Source organism: Pinus tabuliformis, chromosome 6 (assembly GCF_031772625.1).
Source record: "Pinus tabuliformis cultivar Carrire ecotype Pingquan chromosome 6, CPIR1, whole genome shotgun sequence".
In the NCBI taxonomy this organism is placed as follows: Eukaryota; Viridiplantae; Streptophyta; class Pinopsida; order Pinales; family Pinaceae; genus Pinus; species Pinus tabuliformis.
Genome location: NC_142292.1, coordinates 1,594,520,294 through 1,594,532,353, shown reverse-complemented (window position 1 = coordinate 1,594,532,353; position 12,060 = coordinate 1,594,520,294).

Genomic DNA, 12,060 nt, shown 5'->3' with positions numbered 1-12,060 from the left:
ACATCACAATTCATATCGTAGTCACAAATCAGCTAAGGTGAAGGATTGTTCTAAACTGTGTCCCTTTAAAACTTGCGATTGCGAAGTCCCGGGGTGATGTGGCAGTGTCATGACGAATGATGTCATGATGACGTGGAGTATGACATCACAGGTGATGATAGGGATGACATGGCAGATGGCTTGGTCTTGATCACAAATCACAATTGGCATTTGGCTTTCATATCACAATTGCAATCGAAATTACGCAGTAGGTTAAATGAATGAAAACCATGGATTATGTGATGTGATGGACGGGGGGTTTTATAAATTGCAGTTCATTTTCCCATAGGGTCTGGGTCTGATCAAAGATCGCAAACGAAATTCAAATATCAATCGAAAATCGGCTGGCCTAATTGCAAACGCAAATTGACAAAGGTAATTGGGCATGGACTTATATGATAACGGATTATGCAATTTCATGGACGCAAGATCCCTTGTTATTTGTGATAGTCGTGGATGCGAGGGAATTTATGAATTGACATGTATATTCCTATCGTGTCCAAGGCTTATATCACAATCGCAATCAGTGATGCGTAGTTGGGTAATACCTTTACATTTTTGCGATCATGCGGGCGCGGTATGGACTATAGTGTATAATCTCAGCAGGTCCATCTATATCACAAATCGCAATCAGGAAAGGGAAGAGTGCTTGGCCTTTCAATTTTTGTGATAGCCCGTGAATGCCAGATTTTATGGATTGGCATTAACTTTCCTGTCGGGTCCAAGTTATCGGTATCGCATAAGAGATAGGTCAACAGACTTGGGTAGTGGTTTATGCTATCTCTATGGATGTGATATTTTATAAAGTAAAGTTCATGACCCAGTTGGGTTTGGCCTTATCAAATTTCAATCGATGTTAACGGGGGATTCTTTGGCTTTAGAACTTTTTATTATGTCTATGTGCGATGCGGGGTATGGCAGAGTTATAAAGTTTTTAACGTTCATGAATTTGAAAACTCCGATTCATTTTGATTTTAATCAAATAACCCGTATTTTTTAATACTTAAGGTTTTAAATCCTAACTATAGTTTTGGTCTCGGGGGCTATTTAGAATTTGGTTTTGTGGATAATCAAGGTTTAATACTTGGGTTTTAATTAAAAATCCTAAGTATTAAACTTTGGTTATAGTTCTTTATTAACAATTTTTATGTTGATTTTCTATTTTTTAATTTTTTGTTTTTTTAAAGAATAAAAATCAAAGGATTTTTAAAACTAAAGGGTCCTTATTTTAATATAATAAATTTCATGGGAAATTTATAATATATTGAAATGGGGGTTGTTGAACAGTACAACAGGACTCCATTTGTCTTCGTTTCTTCTAACACACTCTAACTGGATTTGTTTCCAAGTGGTATGTTGAATAACGACATACCTCTCATTCTACTTTTGCGACTCTCACTAATGCCTTCCTATCATATTTACAATTACCTCTTCAATATGACACTGGTACCAAACTTTTTACTTATTTCCGTCAAACTTCTACAATTGGCGTTTTTGACCATGTACAAGAATGACGTAGAAGGAGGAGACTTTGTAGAGATCTTGAATTTGAGGGTTGTGTCTACATGGATTGGTTTTTGAGAACCCTCCTAACCCCCATAGGTAAAGATGTCGGCTTGCACTTTCCTCAAACCGAGGAATAAGCTCTCCATATAGCTCTAAAATATTTGCAGGTGGGCTAATTTTCAGTGATTTTTCCAAAAAAAAATCTCTAATTTCCATTTTTTTTTAAATGATTCACGCAAATTTTACAATACAAAATTATTTTACCTTAAAAATCACCAACATTATATAGAGAATATATATGAAATCATTATAAATTTGAATAATTTTACAATATCTTAATAAACATCTTATAGTTCGCATATTAGGGACTAGTGAGATTTGCCAATTTTTTTAAACTTCAAGATAAATTTTCGTCCTTAAAATTTTCCTATACGCCTAGTCAAGTTATTTTTATACCATCATTCCCAATCTTCCTAGGCACGGTGTTGCTTTTGTAGTAGGGGCATCCCATTCTGTCGACATTTTTGGATCCCTATCTTAACCTCACTCATCACCATATTCTCAACCTCCTACAAGTTATGGTCAACCCCAGGGGGGACCAGTTCCACCTACAACTATCCTCCTCCTAATCCTTCGCATGTCAACTCTTACCAATGTATGAGCACATCATACACATTTTCCCATTCAAATTAGCCAACACAAGGGTTAATGGTTGCTCAACCTGGTTACCAAAATGTTACCGTGAACCCTTACTATTCATATGCACCAGCTAGTTCCTGAGCCCAAACGACTCCAACACCTCAACCTCCCATGCCTAAACCATATCTTGAATAGAAAAAAATACCTCCACATAGTCAAGTGTATTCTTAGTAGAGTATTAATATCCCCCCAACCCCAAGAGAAGGAACAATGGGAAAGGTAGCCAGAATCAACCATCTCTGGAAACCAAGGTAGACAACCTAATGTTAATAAGGGCGACCAGTCAAATCCCACAACCCAGCAATAGGGCGGAAAACCCAAGTAGAAAAAATATCTTAGAACAAATAAACCTTGTCCTTATTGTGGGACTTATGGCCATTGCACCCGTGAATGTCCCCTTCTCCCTCATATGCACTAAGCATGGGAAGCCCAAGAAGATGCTTATAGAGGGAAGTAGCCTATCGGTTAACCACCTCCTCCTTTCACACAACTGTACGTGCCTACCAGTCCATTCCTTCACCAAGGATATGTGGCCACCCAAGCTTGCAAAAATCCTCCACCTTCGCAACCTAGGAATCGAAATTATTAGATTCTCATGATGAATTCTGAAGATATCAACCTCCAAACTCAATCACACCCATATGATAATCCTCCTGATAATTCAATGATTGATTCTCAACCCAAAGGTTCCATTGAGCCCATTTTTCCACCAAAGGACCATTATTTCGAAATGATATTAGTTCTCGAGCCACCCACACTAATAGTATAGTAGATGACTCGGCACAATCTCTTGCTGCCATGTAAACACTAGAAGTCCTCCAGACATGCCCATCTAAATTGAAAGATCTACTATCTTCTTTGGGAACTATGGATCCTTTTGATGATCATATTATCGTCTTTGATGGTAATAAAGTGAATCATTCCCCCCTTCCCTCCTTCTTTTCTTTTCATATACCAGACTTTATTAAAAACCCCATTGTTCAATTATTTATAATATACTAAGGCACTTCCACTTGTGTGACGACCGCTAGTGTCTGGAAGCAACTTGGTTCCCCTGACCTGTCACCCTAAAATATCACTCTTCGTGCATGGGACGATCAACCCTTGCAACCTCTTAGTTTGTATCGGAATTTCCCCATTACTGTTGCTAGCAAGATGATCATGATTGATATTAAAGTTATCGACACCCCTCTAGATTATAACCCCTTTCTTGGTCGGTTCTAGATGTACGTTATTTCACCAGTCGCATCTCCTTTCTTTTGTAAGATGTTCTTTCCCATAATGGCAAGATCATCACCATCGACCAACTAACTTACGATTACCCCCAACCCTAGATGTCTCCTCAAAATGTAATTTCAGCGATGGTGGGAAACAAGGCCACTCCTACCTTCACTGATGTTTCCTCTAGAGTCTATAAAGATTCCACGCTACTTGGGGCTTATTACGACCCATCAATTATTTCTGCTGAGCCTTTATCTTCAAGTTTTTTCATGCTTGAAGCATCACAGACCTCCAACAAGCAGTACAATACATCTTCTCTGTAGTCAGCTTCCCAACAATCTGCTTCTCAAGACTTAACTAGTACTCCAGTAAGAATTCCTCTAGGACATTTCCCTTCTGGTGGTTTTCATCCAAGCCATCTGCCCTTGAGAGGTGCTCCTCCAGGTCATTACCCATTTGGTAAGATACCTTTCTTATTCCTGCCACTAGGAATATTTTCTACACCAGTAATGCTTATGTTGATTATTCCTAACATGTGTTTGGGGATCCCATTTTGGTACATTGATCCTCCTGCAAACACCCATCCTGACCATCTCAAGCATTACATGTTTTTTACTCTTATAAAATGTGTTGCTACCGCCCCTTCCTTCGCTTCAATTCCACAAAAACCTTAGAAGGAAATCACTATTATTGCGAAAGCATCTGGTGACGGGGGAAAAGACAAGGCAACCCAAGTGGCACCTTCTCCTACTAAGGTACTGAAGCCTACTCCTCCATGTACTTTGTGTGATGTTCATGTTCATGCCACTAACAATTACATTGATCTACCCCACATTATAATCATGTTTTCTGAATCCGACATTTAACCCAATATTAGCATCCCTGAGGTGAAAGTCACCTTCCCTGATTTTGTCAAGAAAAATAAATCGTTACACATGAAACACCCCTATTCTTTGTGTGATACGTACAAACATTATTCTCATAATTTCCCTCATCTTGATATATTTTGCGATATACTCCACATTCTCTATGAAATGGATTCTACTCCTAGTGACCCTTCTCCTTCTCTAGGTGTGGCCCTTGGCAACAATTCCTCACTAGGGTAGGAGGTTTCTCAACCCACCATATTGATCCCCTCTCCTGATGTCGAAATGATAGACAACTCTGTGCCCATTCTCTACGTATCATCATCCATTGGATCAAATTATTAATACACCTTGCAATCTTCTAAATTTGTTTCTTTAGATACATCTTCTAAAGATAGTTTGGTCTCAACATTGGTGTATTTTGCGTCCACTTATCATTTGTCTCCTCCTCATGAAGATGCATATGTGAACCATGCCTCCCATGATGATGATTGGTTCCATCACTTATTACATCAAACCCAAGAATTAAAAACACATCCATAAGCAACAAATAGTGGTGACACCATAAAATCATTCATAATGACATTTTTATCAAATGCTATAACCATACAAAACCAAGGGGGAGCCTATGCCCCTACATTTATTCATCATCCTCTACAGTATCTCGTCCTCATGAGGGCAGATGCTTGATTCCATTATTTGAGTGCCTAGAACACAATAGCGCTCTGAAAACTCATCCATTTGTCTCCTTCAAGATTTCTCCACTACAACCTCACTAAGTTTTAGGGACTCTTTCTCCTCTCTAAATTCTCCAATAGGTAAATACACAAATGAATTGGATTTGGGGGAAAGAAGCTCTTTTATAACAAAAAAGTTAATTTTCCCTTGGCCGTTATGATGAGCCTCATCATTTGGTAACTATATGGACCTTAATTCACGTCCTATTCTAGTCAAATCAACTCTTCCCACAATTTATTACATTTTTTTATTATATTTTGTTTAATGAGATGAGTCAAAGTGAGATATTATGCCTAGTGGACTAATGTGCATTAAATGCAGGTTTGTGAGAGAAAATCATGGATTTTTGGCAAGATTAAAGGCTGAAACTTGAATGGGACAAGGAAGAGAGATTGTAGGAGGTAAATCCTCCTCATTTAATCCTCCCTCATTCGAATATTCCTCCATCAATCACACTAGCTCGGAGTACAAGCAGCCAAGTCATGAAGATCAAAAGGCAACCAAGCAAGTGATAGTCAAAGACTTAGTTCATCTCGAGTTTGGGAGCCGAGCCTCCCTAGATTTAAGGAAGTTGTTGGAAACTTCATTTGTATATATAAATAGGCCTAGAGCCTCATTAGGATTCAAATTTTTGTTGTAAAAAACACTAGTTATTTTTGAGCTCTAGACTTGTGGAAGACATTGCTATGTAATTTTCTGTTGTGATAATGAGAATGAGCATTTTCATGATCCAGTACTGAGTTAACTCAGAGGGCTGAAGCTCTTGGGTTAGGGACCAACCCTAGCAGCAAAGGCTCCTCTTCTTGTATCTGTATGCTTAGATTAATTTCATAGATTCATGGTTAATTTGTCCTTAGAAGTATTTCATTGCAAGTACTATAGATTTGATTAGTTTGTTTATTAGTTTCCTTCCATTTGTTCTTTACTTTAGCATTAGGATAGAAGGGATGAAAGGAGCATCAAAATTCTGTTAGTAGGTGTCTTGGCCTCACTTCTCCCTTCAGGGATCATGATTTGAGGAAAGGACCCCCATGTAGCCCCAAAAAGACAAAATTCTACTTTCTCATAGAATCTAGAGTTTCCTGTGCTTAAGCCAACATTTGATCAGTTTGAAAGTGTAGGAATTAGCCATCATTTCTCCCATCTCCTGTCTTACAGTAGATCTCATCAATGACTTCATATTATTCTGCAAATTTTCCTCATGCATGAAATAGACAGCGAGCTCATTAAACTCTATTTTTCTAGCTTATTGAAATTCTTCTTGTTTACATGATTTTTGGGCAAATACCATTGTTTGATGCAGTGCAGGTGTTTTAGAAGTAGAAAAAGATTTCATAGAAAGAAACCTCCTTCCAACTTCATCCATCCATGATCATTCCTCACTTTCACTAAAACCCTCACCAATTTCATCATTCTTCAAGGAAACTTCTCCAAGCATGTTGAGAAAATCCAACCATCTCGCAACCTTGGTTTTGAGTTCTAAGTGATCCTAGGCACTTTCTCACTCCATTCCATCCACCAACCACCTTCCCTAAGATTTCCATCACCTTCAGCACCCATCGTTTTACTCTTAGCTGTATCCCTTAGAAATACGGGAATCCTGTAGGTTTTTAGGACATCCTATAGGTTTTCTTGTAGTGGCCTGTTTTGAGGCCAAATTGAGGGAAAACCTTTAGGAAACCACATAAGGTCACCTAAAGGTCTTGCAAACCTTCCAAACATCCACCAGCATCCCTAAGCCATCTGCCACATCACCAAAAGGGATTAGATTTCACTTGTTTTTCCATAAGAAGATAAAAAGAAAAAAATAGATTTGTTGTAGCTATTTACATGCACAGTAGCAGGATGTTGATGCTTTGAATTTACATGCTTAAGATAGTTGTATTTCGTCCATGTTAATATAACATGCTTTCTGAAACATAGTCTTGTAGCAGTTAGGTATGAAATGGTGTGTTTTAGCATTGGATTTCAGTCTTTTTCCTTACTGGAGTAGACAAGATTTTTCTTAGAGTAGATTTACCTTTCCCTCATTAGTAAGCAAGCTTCTTCTGAATCCATAGAAGTCTATCTTGAAAACCCTAGTGGTCTCTCGCTAGCTAAATAGTGTAAAAAGGCAGAACAATCACTTTTACTTGTGTTTACAGCACTATCACCTCCAAGTTTGTACGAACCCCGAGTTGATAAAGTAAATTTGGTAGCCCCAAGAGTTGCAGCATTCTTGCTGCAACACTGGTGCTCATCACTTTTTGGCATCATTTCCGGGGAGGATTCTGAGTAATATGTGATTACTTCTTTCTTTCTTCCATTTCTTGTTTCTGATATTCTGCTAGTGGTTTCATTTATGCAAAAGTAATTTAGTTTCTTTCTTTTCCAATATGTATTCTTTCCTTTCCTTTCCATTCTGCAAGTAAGATTTCATGCAATTAGTTAGTTTTCGTTCAGTCTGCAATTTCAATTCTGCAATCACTTTCAAAGTTTAAATAAAACTCAAAACAAAACAAAAACATTTTTTTCATGCCTCATAGGAATAGGGATAACTTAGGGAAATTTTTTCCAAATACCCCCACTGCTTGAAACAACCAACCTTCCCTCTTCTTCTGTGGCTGTGAATTGGAGGAACCCTTAGGTGAGAAACCTGAAATATTTGAAGAGCCTACAGGGGAAGAAGAAGAAGAATAACCCATTGCTAATGATCCAATGGTTGAAAATAGAAATGAGAGAGAGAATAGAGAAAGAGTTGAGGGTGCCTTCGGCCCATTAGGGAAACCAATGGGGATACTAAGATGAAGAATATAAGCCCCTCTACCCTTCATCATTTCCATGGCCTGACCCCAGAAGACCCAGACAGTTTCTTGTTTGAATTTGATATCATATGTTGAACTTATGACTACACCAATGATGACCAGATGTTGAAACTATTTCCATCCACTCTCAAGGATGCAACTTTGAACTGGTTCATGGGTTTACCTGGGATAGCATCACAGTGTGGGCTCAAATGACAGAAGCCTTCAACAACCAGTATCGAGACTACTGTAGGTTTAATGACACTAAAGAGGAAATTTTTAGGATGACCTTAGGACATGACGAATCCCTAGAAGATTATGAAGCAAGATTTAAGCTTAGCTATGAAAGGGCCAGGTGTACACTTTACCCTGAGTCACTAAAGCTATTCCTTCTTAGAGGAGTAAGGGAAGATCTTCTGGATACCCTAAACTTGTTAGTGGGAGGGGACATCTACCAGTTACCCTATGAGGATATCAAGAATGTCTTTAGAAACAATTCTAGGGTAGCTAGGAAAAAGGGTAGGGGTAGTCAACTTATGGTTAGTCCATCCTCTTCCAATACATCCATCAAGGGTGAAATTGGAAACATGCTAGAGGATTTCAAGAGTGAGATGCTGCAAACCCTTGCCCAATAGATGAATACTATGCACATAAAGATAAAAGAGGAGGAATCAGAGAGAGCCTTAGCCATTTTCTGCCCTAGATGCACCAGGAGGCATCCTAGGAATGAATTTCCATTGAATTCTATTGAAATCTACTTAGTTTGTGAAGAAAACCATTCCACAGAAAAGTTCCCTTCTCTCCTTGGACTAAAAGTTGTATATCAAGGAGCTGAAGGGGTAACTGAACAACTTTGCTACATAAACCAAAGGAGACCTCATGGGCCTAGGTGATACTAGCAGGACATGCAAGGGTCATCCCATGCATATTACAACCACAACCAGACCACATCCATACCTTCTTGTGGGCCCCCTACTTAACCTTCTTGGTCTAAACCTCCTCCTTGGTCCTTTGCACCTCAGTATCATTCCCAGCCAACCAACCTGTCATTTCAACTATATGCTCTACCAAAACATCAGTGGAATGCATTGTCCCAAGGGTGGAGGCCCCCATACAACAATGCTCCAGCTTTATTTCCTTCACCACCTGCTCAACCACAACTTTTACACCCTACTCTACCTAAACAACCCCAGATGCCTACACATCCAAATCCAAACCTGAACAACAGAAAGGCACAACAAGTATACAATGGAGAGACATCCTATCCTACTTATGCTGTGGAGATTTAGGAAATCAACCTGAGATCTGGAAGGATACTCTCGGACAACCAACCTCTACCTCCACCTAGGGAGTTTGAGGAGGAAAGAGAGGAAAGCATTCCTAAAGTAAATCCACCACCCTTTCCTGAGAGATTAAACCAACCAATCCAACCTACCCCAGAAGAGAATGAACTTCTGGGAGAATTGAAAAACCTCTGTGTCAGAATTCCACTTCTCCAAGCTATAAAAGATGTACATATTTACAACAATTTTATCAAGGAGAAGTGTTTCAAGCATCGAGGAAGGCGAAGAAGAGATGCCCCTACCATTAATGTCATTAGACAGCTGTTTGACTTAATGTTGGGGCAGGTAATCTATCCAAAGTATTTGGACCCTGGAAGCCCTGTAGTAGATGTGCACATCAATGGCACCATTGTCCCACACACTCTGATTGATCTTGGGGCTTCCATTAATGTGATGACTAAGGAGACCATGCTCAAGCTCAACCTCTAGGGTTCATTGAGAAGGACGACACCAGTCCTGCAACTTGCAAATCGTGCCACAGTGATCCCTGATGCGATTATGGAAGATGTGATGGTCTCCATTGAATCTTGGGAATACCCTGCATATTTCCTAGTTCTCCAGCCTAAGGCCAAGCTTACTAGTTACCCTCTCATCCTTGGGAGACCCTAGCTAGCCACTATCGATGCCTACATTAGCTGCAAGGCTGGGAATATGACTATCAAGAATGGGCATATGTCCAAGCAGTTAGCCCTATATCCTCCGCCTAGCCATCTCTAGAACATGAATTACCTTTATGGCTGGAAGAGGAAGAAGAAGATGAATTTTATTCCACCCAACTCTATACCTTAGAAACAACCATGGGAGGGGGACAACTGGATGAAGATGATTTGATTGAGCACATACTCCAAAGTCCAAATCCTAGTACATTTTCCTTAGAAGAAGTAGTAAAGGAAACCCCGAAAAACCATGAAATTGATCTATGCTTAGCCGATTCCACCCCTATCCATGTCAAAACCATAGAATTTGGCCCTGAGAGAACTTTGAAAATCAACCCATCTCTTTCTGTTCGCCAAAAAGAAAAGTTGTGCAACTTGCTAAAGGAACATGTGGATGCCTTTGCTTGGAATTACAAGGAAATGAAGGGAGTGCACCCCTCGGTGTGTACTCACCACATTTATATCAAAGAGGGTTGCAAACTAGTCTGACAACCCCAAAGGAGGATGAATCCAGCTCTCAAAGATATAGTAGAAAAAGAACTGCAAAAGCTGCTAGATGCAGGATTCATTTACCTTATCTCCAACAGTGAGTGGGTGTCTCCTTTGGTGTTTGTCCCAAAGAAAAATGGTAAGTGGAGGATTTGTGTCGATTATAGAGAGTTAAACAAAGCTACAAAGAAGGACCATTTCCCTCTACCCTTTATCAACCAAGTGCTAGATGGCCTGGTAGGGAAAAAGTTCTTCTCTTTCCTAGATGGATTCACCGAGTACAATCCACTCTAGATCAGCTCGGAAGACTGGGATAAAACCACCTTCACTTGTCCATGGGGTACTTTCACCTATAAGGTTCTTCCTTTTGGCCTATGCAATGCTTCTGCCACCTTCCAGAGAAAAATCCTGCGTATCTATGCTGAGTTAGTGCATGATGCAGTAAAGATGTATATGGATGATTTTACACCTTATGGATGTGATTTCTAGGAGGCTCTGTCCAAATTAGCTAAGGTGTTAAACAAATACATTGAAATGAACCTGTCCCTTAGTCCCAAAAAATGTGAGTTCTTGATGAATTAAGGGATTGTGCTAGGTCATTCAATATCCTAGCAAGGACTGTAGGTGGACCCAAACAAAATAGCTATCATCCAAAGGGTCCCACCTCCTCAAAAGCAGAGAGATGTTAGAAGTTTCCTAGGATTAGCTGGATACTATCGAAGGTTTATAAAATACTTTAGCAAGTTAGCTTCTCCTTTATTTGGCTTGTTGGCCAAAGACTTTGAGTTTGTATGGTAAAAAATATGTCAAGAGGCCCTGGACACCCTAAAGGAAATTTAACCACTGCACTTATTCTCCGAGGCCCAAATTGGGCCCGTCGTTTTCATATACATGTTGATCCCTCACACAAAGCCATAGGAGCAGCTCTAGGCTAGATATATGAAAAATTACCCTATGCTATCTACTTTATCAGTAAGAATATGTCAGACCCTGAACTGAACTACACAGTGGCTGAAAAGGATCTCTTGACTATTGTTCATTCATTGAACAAATTTAGGCATTACATTATAGGTTATGAAACATTTGTACATATTGACCATGCTACAATCAAATATTTAATGAATACACCTTATGTGAATTCTTGGATTATTAGATGGTTACTTTTACTACAACAGTTTGATCTAACTATTTTTGATAAGTCTGGAAAGGAAAATGTTGTTGCAGATGTTTTGTCTAGATTAACTTTGCCTACAGGTGAGGAAGAAATGGTTGATGATCAGTTACCGGATGAACACTTATTCACCATTTCAGTTCTCTCTCCATGGTTTACTGACATAGAAAACTATTTGGTATCTACACAGTTCCCACCAAACTTGTCTTCCAAAGAGAAAATAAAGATTGTGAGGAAGAGCGCCCCATTCACTTGGATTGGGGGAAGCCTCTTCAAACTAGGCCTGGATCAAATTCTGAGAATATGTGTCAAGCAAGAAGAATTATTTGACATCCTTCTGACCTGTCATGATGGGCCTTATGGGGGTTACTTTGTAGCAAATAGGACAACATTCAAGGTGTTACAAGCTGGTTATTATTGGCCCACTCTTCATTAGGATGTGAAAAGATATACTAGTTAGTTTGATCAGTGCCAAAGGATAAAATGCCTCTGCAACCTCAAGTGACCTTCAAGCCATTTGACAAGTGGGGCATGGATTTCATTGGGCCT